This window comes from Balearica regulorum, chromosome 5 (genome assembly GCF_011004875.1).
Source record: "Balearica regulorum gibbericeps isolate bBalReg1 chromosome 5, bBalReg1.pri, whole genome shotgun sequence".
In the NCBI taxonomy this organism is placed as follows: domain Eukaryota; kingdom Metazoa; phylum Chordata; class Aves; order Gruiformes; family Gruidae; genus Balearica; species Balearica regulorum.
In genome coordinates this window covers 21,814,305-21,823,927 of record NC_046188.1, presented here as the reverse complement: position 1 = coordinate 21,823,927, position 9,623 = coordinate 21,814,305, and the positions used below count along the sequence as shown (strand labels likewise).

General features: G+C 38.9%; 1 non-coding gene across 1 annotated transcript; it reads left to right on the top strand.

The window, feature by feature from the left end:
* The first annotated feature begins 8,057 nt into the window (after positions 1-8,057).
* On the top strand, positions 8,058-8,131 carry TRNAI-AAU (transfer RNA isoleucine (anticodon AAU)). Its single transcript has one exon. It is a non-coding gene; the product is annotated as a tRNA-Ile (tRNA).
* The last annotated feature ends 1,492 nt before the right edge of the window (positions 8,132-9,623 follow it).

The window sequence follows — 9,623 nt, the reverse complement described above, 5'->3', positions numbered from 1 at the left end:
TCTGAGTCATCTCTTTGGAGTGACACATTTGTAAGAGCTGTCTCCTACTTAATGTGTCCTTGTCACTGTACTTATGCACCATCTAAAATGAATCAACTTAAATTCTGTCCTCTTCCCCCAACCATTTGAAAGAAGTATATTAAGCAGTTCTTCGACCTAAGAGAGAACCAGAATTTGTGTTGGTTATCTGAAATATTTATTTTTCCAGTATGTGAAAAATATGAATTCTTAGAAGAAGAAATTGTGTGAAATGAAAATGCAAGGAATTAAGTCTCAGGATCCTTAGAATAGCTACCAAAGGGTGAAACACAATGAAGCCTACACATTTACAAGTTTGTCAGATCATCAAAGTTCTCTGTGATCTTCTATGGCCTTAGAATTGGTTATTGCAGGAGAACACAAAACAATTTCACACTGTTCTGGTCACTCCCACCTATTTAACATTCTCTCTGCCCAAAGTGCCAGGCTGTAGGGACTCAGACTCTGACTTGAAATAGGTAACCTTTTTACTCATTTAACTGCTTAGGTCTGATTCTGCTTCTCATTTCTACTCCATGTCTCTCTAAAGATTAGATCAGTCAAGGGAATGAGATTTAACTTATTGTACCTTCTGAAGTGGTTATGGTTGGTAATATCCTCTTTCTGAGGAGAATCTTGTGATTAAGAGAGTCGTATATACCTGTGGTAGTAGCATGCAGCTATACAAGAAGAAGAGTCAGGGATTAGTTAAGGTATTAGAGCAATTGTTTGGGAGATTTTGAAATAAGGTTTCAATCAATCAATCAGATGTGTTTTCAGTCCTATCTGGTTGATAGTCAGATGAACAAAACTACACTCCTACATTGGGCATGATGAGAGTCCAGAGGGTCTCTGCAATGTGTTGCAGCACTGGCAACTCTCAGGATCTTATTGCGGGTTCATAACTTCTTTCTAATCTTTCAGAGGTGTTGTGGAGTGAGTAGTTTCAGCGGTGGTGTAAGGGCACTGAAAATTAATTGTAAAGGGACAAAAAAACCCAACTTTTTGAGGCAAGAGAAGACGATTGCCAGAATGCACTGTTGCCATGTCCTGTACTTAGAGACAAAGTACTAGCAGTAGGTAGGGTGACTATCATGACACTTAGGTATCAGGCTTTTAGGGACAACCCTGCATCTTTGACATGTGCAGGAATGAAGACAAAAAGAGAGAGGTGGTTGTCTCACTGCTCAGATACCACAGGAGCAGCATTTGCTTTGCACATATTCGTACGCTACTAAAACAACCACAAAAATCTATCCCAGAAAAGAAAGATTCCATGAAATGTTTTCTTGTAATAGAATAAAATTTGGTTTCAGGCAGGAAGATTATCTCTTTTGGATCAGGAATTCAAAAATAGGGCATGAGGCTTTGAGGGCAAATTACAGTGCTCATATACTGAATCATAACTATTACATTTTGAAAGGTGGATTACAGGAAACATCAGTCCTTGAGCCATGCACACATCTGTGAAAATGGACAATCTGCAAATAGAAAGGGAGATTATACATTGGAAATATTTTTTCTAGTGTGGTGGTTTAACCTCGGCTGGACACCAGGTGTCCACCAAGCCGCTCTATCACTCCCTTCCTCAGCAAGGCGGGGGGGGAGAAAAATAAGATGGAAAAAACAACCACAAACTCGTGGATCAAGATAAAGGCAGTTTAATGTAGCAAAAGCAAAAGGCCGCACACAGAAGCAAAGCAAAAAGCAAAAGATTATTCTCTACTTCCCATCAGCAGATGATGTCTGGCTGGGGAAGCAGGGCTTCAGCATGCATACTGGCTACTCTGGAAGACAAATGCTGTAAAATGAATGCCCCTACCCTGTTCCTCCTCCTATCTCTCAGCTTCTTCTGCTGAGCAGACGTCATATGGTATGGAATATCTCTTGAGTCAGTTTGGGTCAGCTGTCCTGTCTTTGTCCCCTTCCAAGATCTTGTCCACCCCCAGCCTACCAGTGAGGGGGGAGAATTTGGGGAGACAACCTTGGTGTGGTCCAGCACTTTTCAGTAATAACGAAAACCCCAGGGTGTTATCAACACCTCGCTAGCTACCAGTACACAGCACAGCACTGTGAGGGCTGCTATGGGGAAAATTAACTCCAGCTCAGCCAGATCCAGTACATGTAGTGTCAGCGATCCACCTGCTCTATTAGGAAAAATTTTTCAGTTAAAAATCTGAACTTGGATTTGTTTTGGGGTGGCTTTTTGCATGAAACTTATGTTTCTTGTTTCTGTAAAAGTTGTGGTCTGTGTTCAACCACGTGCACAATCCGAGTGACCTCAAAGTCTTACAAACCTTGTTCAAATGCAGCCTAGCTGGAGATTTGGCTGAAGATTCGAGATGGCATCTAGAATTTGTGAGGAGGTATATTAGCACCACATGACAAAATGAGAAATATTTAAAATGTCACCAATTAGAATTGTGAATTAATATTTGGATTTTTTTATCATTCCTTTATAGAAAATATTAAAAATTAGTATGGCTAACCACAAAAGTCCATTAGACATGGTTTGTCTCTAATAAATACTTAAAAGTCAATTTTCCACTTTAGATCAAAAAGAGAAAGAGTGAGAACTGGAGAACAGAAATAATATTATCTTGGTGTGTCTCCTTTCCATCTTAAGCAGGTTAAAAGCTATTTTTAATAGCAGACATACTGAGGGAAGACTTGTTATTTTTGAACTTTCAAGTCATTCTGCTTTAATCTGTGACCCGATATTTTTGTGAGGCATTGTTGAGCTTGGGGGAGGAGGGTTTCCTGTCGGACTGCAGCTAGCAACTTTTCCTTCAGCTTTCAAAATGGGAAGGTTATGAGAGGTCCAGCTACAGTCATGCAAAAATTATAATAATAAAAATGTAATGGAAACCAGGAACTTGGAATTTTGCAAGAGCACGAACTTTTTACCCTTTCAAATCCAGCTTTTCCCTCCTTTTTTCAATGTGTCAGATGTCATTTTCCTCTTGATCATCATCAAACAGTTTTTTGTTCCATGAACTTTTTGAAACAGCTCTGAACATTTGTCTGTTTTGTAAAATAGACCGTTGTCTATTTTATAAAAAAATAATGCAAGGGCACACAAACATCCCTGATATCCCTGGTATTAATCACTGAAATTAATTCTGGTGTCAAACCCACCGGCTTTGACCCGCTGATTCCAAATTGTGAATCATTTTGCTTTGTATTCCTCAAGTACTAACTACTTAGCCAGCACCTCTCTCTACTGTCTCCTGTGGATTCCTTCCCACCATTCAGCAGAGATCCTCAGCTCGTGCATTCCAAACTCACCAGCAGTTGTAGCAACACCAAGGGAAAATTTAGGGACAGCAATGTTAGCCCATCTGTCCCTCCTCCTGAGTTGCTAAGACCCCTGAGCTACCTCTAAAACTAGAATATACAATCATTGGTTTTATTTATTTATATCATTCATACCTCAGCTGCTTAAGGAGACAGTATAATACCCTACAGAAAAAAATCTGTCATATGGATTAACAATTATTTCCAAAGGATGCAGAAGGGAGGTAGGGAAGAAACAAGAGCAAGCAACATGCGAGTATTTAGAGGAACAAGAAACATTGTGGAATATTGATGAAACAGTTGAAATGTCCCCAGTGCAATAGATGAGCTAAGTCCTGGGGGTAGGGAGCATCATCAGCTTCGACTGAATTCATTGTATGATGCACAAAGTTAGCAGTTTTCAACATCTTGATCTTTGACTGCAGGCGGGAAATAGTGCAGTCTAATAATTAGAACATGGGGTTCAGTCAGGATTTCAGAGCAGTTCTTGAGTCCACATTGATTCATCAATCAATCTTGGGAAAAAAAGAAAAAAGAAAAAAAAAAAGTCCATTGTGTCTTTCCATTTACCTGTGTGTAATGGACTTAATAGGTCTTGCTAGTGGATATGTTGAATGACTAAAGTTCCAGAAGGAAAGATGCTATAAAAGTACAAAGTTATGTTAGTTATGAGTTCAAGAACACCACTTTGCTTTTAACAGTCTAGGCGGTAATGCTGGTAGCCATGTAATGCTCTCCTCATCTGCTTTGTTTCTTATAAAACTCTATTTCCTATGGTCGAGAGCTATTTCTCAGGATATTATTTTCTATATAACACTATATATTCAAGAAGCCCAAGAAAAAAAAAAAAAAAAAGAAAAAAAGTAAAAAAAGAGGGCATTTTTTCCTATCTCCCTCTTCCCAGAAAATAACATAGTACCTAAGTTAAGATGAATCTTGACAGGAGTTGTGAATAATCACTAAGGAACAAAAGAAAAAGAAACAAAAGAACACTCAGGAAATCATGCAGTAGTGTTCATTGGTGATCATCAAAGATATAAAAGGTACTTACTTTGTAAAGTTTTTAAAGTGCAGGACTAGGACTTGCACTTTGGGTTTGCTGAAGAATTGTGAGATTTAGCATGAATGAGTTTATGGATTTCTTCCCCACTGTTCAGCATAGCTTTTAGATGTAAATAGGACAATAAATACGTCATTGTAGGATAAAACAGAACATCAGCCTTTTAGCTCTATTACTGTTATCTTTAAGTTTCCTCAGACAGACAAATAGTTATTTGTGGTTCTCGAGTCTAGGTGTACAGTTGATATCTGAAGGCAAAAAGTACTATAGAATTAGTCCCTCTCCTCTGGACTTAAGTATTTTTTTTTAAGATATATCCATCTGAAATTTCATATTTGTCATCACATGTTCTGAATACCATGATTAAGTGATTGTTAAGAGAGGGCTACTCCAAGTTTAGTGGGAATGATGACCCATGTTAACTTTATAAGAAAAGCTGGTTTTTGCTGAATTGGAATAAAATAGGTTAAAAAAAATTCTCTATCAGAAATGCAGATTATTTTGAACAGTATATAGTAATACATTTGGAAAACCAGTCATTGGTTTATCAAACCTAAAGATATATTGAGAGTGATTTGTCTCATGCAAATGTAACAGAAAAGAAGCTTAGTTAAATATCTCATTAGTTCTTTCAAATATAAAAAATCTGAATGATGTTAATGTAAGATGCTGCACTGACAGTCTAGGCACTGAGTTACTACAGTGTTATTTTTACTACAGACTGTTTTACTACATTCCAAATCATTGCCTAAAAAAGTGCTTTTATGGCTGACAGTGGATTTTTATCTCCGTGATTTGTTATGCATTTGACCTTTGTAGAAGATGCATTGGAGCTTAATTCTGCTGTGGGTGTTTAGTTACCAGGAACTCAGATGGAGGTGCATACAACCAAGTTTACATAAGTTGAACGGTCATTAGGAGATAATGACTTTCAGTCAGTACTATCTGAGGCTGAATTTGAAGCAGCATCCTGAGGGTCAAAGGCTTTGACTCATATTTCCTTTTCCCCTCTCCTTAGCAACTTATCAGACTTTTATCTTGTTATCAGCAGCTGTTTAAACAAAGATATGAAGACACATGTTTATTTCCTTTGAAAGAATCAACAAGAAGTATTGTGAGATGGTGTTTTCTTGAAGATGGGTTTGAAGAGGTAGCAAAATAATGTTGTGCAGGGGTTTTTTTATCAGTTTGCATTTAACACTGATGGAGATAATGATGAGTTCCTGAATATAAAGTTTTTGTATTCAATGAGCATGACGAGTGTTAAATCAACCTTGGAACAAAGTCCCTTCCATTTAATGAATAGAGGCAAAGAAAATAATTGGGTGATACTCCTCAATTCATGCAACTTAGTTTTATTGTCAATTTCCTACAGAGTCAGGAGAAGACTACGAATCTCGGAAGTCTTTCTGACAACACTAGTAAACAGTTTTGATACATTCTTTGGGGTTTAGTGCTTTTTTAGAGTTACTTTTGTATAAGTGGAAAATGATTGAAAATCTTTTCCTTTGCTGAAATGGAGCGGGGGAAAAAAAGATTATTAGTGCCGAAACTAAATCATACATTGTTTCTAATTGTTAGTCCTGTTCTATTTTTAGCTTAGAGGCCAAGAGCTCAATGAACCAGTGAGCAGACTTATCAGCAATATCTCATGAACTTGAAAGTTGCTTTTCTTGAAAGGAATAGTGATAATCTCACTGCCTGCAACATGGTTCATTGTTCCTCTCGAATACAAAAAGAACTTAAAGAAATATATTTTTCCAGGGAGGAAAAAAATAAAACACTCCAGAAAGTCAGGCATGGCCCTGCTTAGCTGGAGGGCAGATCCATGTACTGCTTTAAGTTCATGAGGGAAAAGACCTGATTTACAAAATCCTATGTTGTAAGGCACATGAATTAAATCATTGCAGAGTAGAACTAAACCTAGGATTTTCTGACAATGAATTGAACAAATTATCCTTTATACTACAAAATGTTGATGTGCCTTTATTTCAAAGTTATCAGAAGCAGTGGTCTGAAAGTGGAATTTCCACATGTAGTTTTATTAGATGATATGACTAATAGAAGGAGCACTAAGTCCCAGCACACAGGTGGTTCCTTACCTTCTAAAACTCTCTTAAAACTGTACTCTCTTCTATGTCGCTATTCTTACTATCCATACCATTTCCTTGCATAATCCTTACTTTATGTGCACCATGTGTACCCCAAAACTAGGGTCCAGCATCAGCTCTTTAGTCTCTCTTTGGCTGTGTTCTAGGTTCCCTGAAGTAGCTTTCCTCTGAGACATTAAAACAAACTGAAAGACTGGAGGGATGCTTCAAAGAATGTGTTCTTTCATTGAAAGCAGTGTTTTCTACAAACGGGTAAGAAATACCTCCACCATTCCTATGATATATCCTTGCAATACAATGTTTCCAGTCTACTTTGTAAAGAAGATGCCCACATACCGTGGGTACAATGACGGGTACAAATATGAAATACTTTAAAATTATTACATACTCAGCCCTTTCTACACTATGATTGAACTATTGTTCAAAAACTATGGCTGAACTATTGCTCAAAAATTTGTTAGTCAAGAGTTCTGTTCCTAATTGATCCAGGAACATTTTAACTAACACTAACATTAGGCCAGAATCATTACAGTGAATTAAAGAAAGTATGATCAAAACTTATGGATCTCTCTGTCTAAACACAGAGGGCAATTAACCTCAATGAAAAATCTAATAGCCTTCATTGCAGACAATCATAATTTGCATTGGTTGATTTCACAGTGCATAGAAAATCTTTAATTCTATAAATCTTTGTTGTGAAAGGGAAAGTACTTTGTCAGATATGGCAATATAATCCCTAAAATCTTCTGTTAAAACAATTTCTGTAAAGTATTAATTCAAAGTTGTAATTTATAAAATTTCTTTATACACCTGATATAATTGATGTGATGAGTTCCTTTTAGATCCATTATTTTGTAAGAAATGCTGTGCTTACAGTCCAAGAAGGAAAAAAAAAAAAAAGAGTAAGAGAGCAAGCCTTAGTATATTTGAAATAAAATCCTAAGATTTTATATTAAATGTCATCTTTCCATCCATGACAACTGTCAGTGCATTTATACATTAAAAAAAAATAAAAATTAAAAGGCCATTGGAGCTGGAAAATCTGTGAAAGTCAGAAAGAGTCTGAGAAAGCCTTCGTGTTGAATGGGGAGTGTTCAAAGAATGAGGTCAACAGCTCTTTAAAACAGTGCCATATCAATAAGTAAATGAATAAATATAATTGGGAAAAACTGACTTGAGAATGCATTATGTCTTGCTAGAGGACTGATCAAAGAGATGCTAACATCTGAATTAGTTATACCCAGATTTTCACTACTTACCATGTAAACTCCAAGGCCCAATTAGGATCTCTGCACATATGTAACTATATAGGGAACACAGTCCTGATTTGTACCTGCATACTGGCAATTTAAAAATAACACATACTTTTGAAAGCTCAATGCAAGTCAGTCCTGCTTTTCCCTTTGTCAAAGCACTGCCATCCCATAAATTGCCTTTCATTAGCTTTTTTTCCTTACTTTAAAAAAAAATCTTTTTAGCTGGTCAGCAAGTGCCCTTATTTTGCAAGCAGTTTTGGAGGCTTGCAATTCTCAAAACCACTCTGTCACTAAGCCCCCATGTACCTTTAATAGGGCCAGTTAGCTCAGTTGGTTAGAGCGTGGTGCTAATAACGCCAAGGTCGCGGGTTCGATCCCCGTACAGGCCAGAGAGCACTTTTTGAGTGGCTCAGTGAGGTGGGTTGAGAACTGGCTGAATGCCAGGGCCCAGAGCGTTGTGAGCGGCAGGGCAGAGCCTAGTAGTGGTGTGCCCCAAGGGTCAGTGCTTGGCCCAGTGCTATTCAACACATTCATCAATGACCTGGACAACGGGACAGAGTGTACCCTCAGCAAATTTGCTGATGATACAAAACTGGGAGGAGTGGCCAACACACCAGAAGGCTGCACTAGCCGTTCAGTGAGATCTGGACAGACTAGACAATTGAGCGGAGAGGAACCAAATGAAATTCAATAAGGGCAAGTGTAGGGTCCTGCACCTAGGGAGTAATAACCCCAAGGACCAGGATAGGTTAGGGGTTGACCTGCTGGGAAGCAGCACTGCAGAGAAGGACCTGGCAGTCCTGGTGGACAACAAGCTCTCCATGAGCCAGCAGGGTGTCCTCATGGCCAAGAAGGCCATTGGTATCCTGGGGTGGATTAAGAAGATCCTGGCCAGCAGGTCGAGAGAGGTTATCCTCCCCCTCTACTCTGCCCTGGTGAGGCCACATCTGGAGTTCTGTGTCCAGCTCTGGGCTCCCAAGTTCAATAAAGACAGGGAACCACTGGAGAGAGTCCAGCAGAGGGCTACAAAGATATTAGGGGACTGGAACATCTCTCATATGAGGAAAAGCTGAGAGAGCTGGGTCTGTTTAGGTTGGAGAAGAGAAGACTCAGAGGGGATCTTATCAATCCTTACAAATATCTAAAGGGTGGATGTCTAGAGGAAGAGGCCAGACTCTTCTCTGTGGTGCCCAGTGACAGGACAAGGGGCAATGGGCACAAACTGGGACACAGGAAGTTCCATCTGAACATGAGGAAAAACTTCTTCACCTTGAGGGTGACCAAGCACTGGAACAGGCTGCCCAGAGAGGCTGTGGAGTCTCCTTCTCTGGAGATATTCAGAACCTGCCTGGACATGATCCTGTGCAACCTGCTCTAGGTGATCCTCCTCTAGCAGGGGGGTTGGACTAGATGATCTCTAGAGGTCCTTTCCAACCCCTACCAATCTGTGAATCTGTGAATATACCATGCTAGAGAATTGTTGGTGAAGGTCCAGTCCTTTACTATAAAGCACAATTCATTTGTCCAGGTTGAAAAACTGTAAACATCCTCTTCAAACTAATATCCTGAAGACAATAGTTTTGCTTATCGATCCATCAACTTTGGCTTCATTTTAGCAGACTCCATTAGCAAATGTTATTTCATGTGCCTCTAAGTCCCAGAACACAGGAGAAGAGTCTTTTCAAGCTTGACATGTAAATTGCAAGGTAGAGAAATGACTGCTGACTGCATTTATTACCCACATTATTGGCCAATTTGTCAGTTGCTACTGAAACCACTTGCTTGCTCTGCCAGACAAAAAAAGCATCCCACAACAGGATTGAAGGGAGGAGGTAAGCTGTGAGAAATCAGTTTGTGATGTACCTCTACATCATCAGGTTA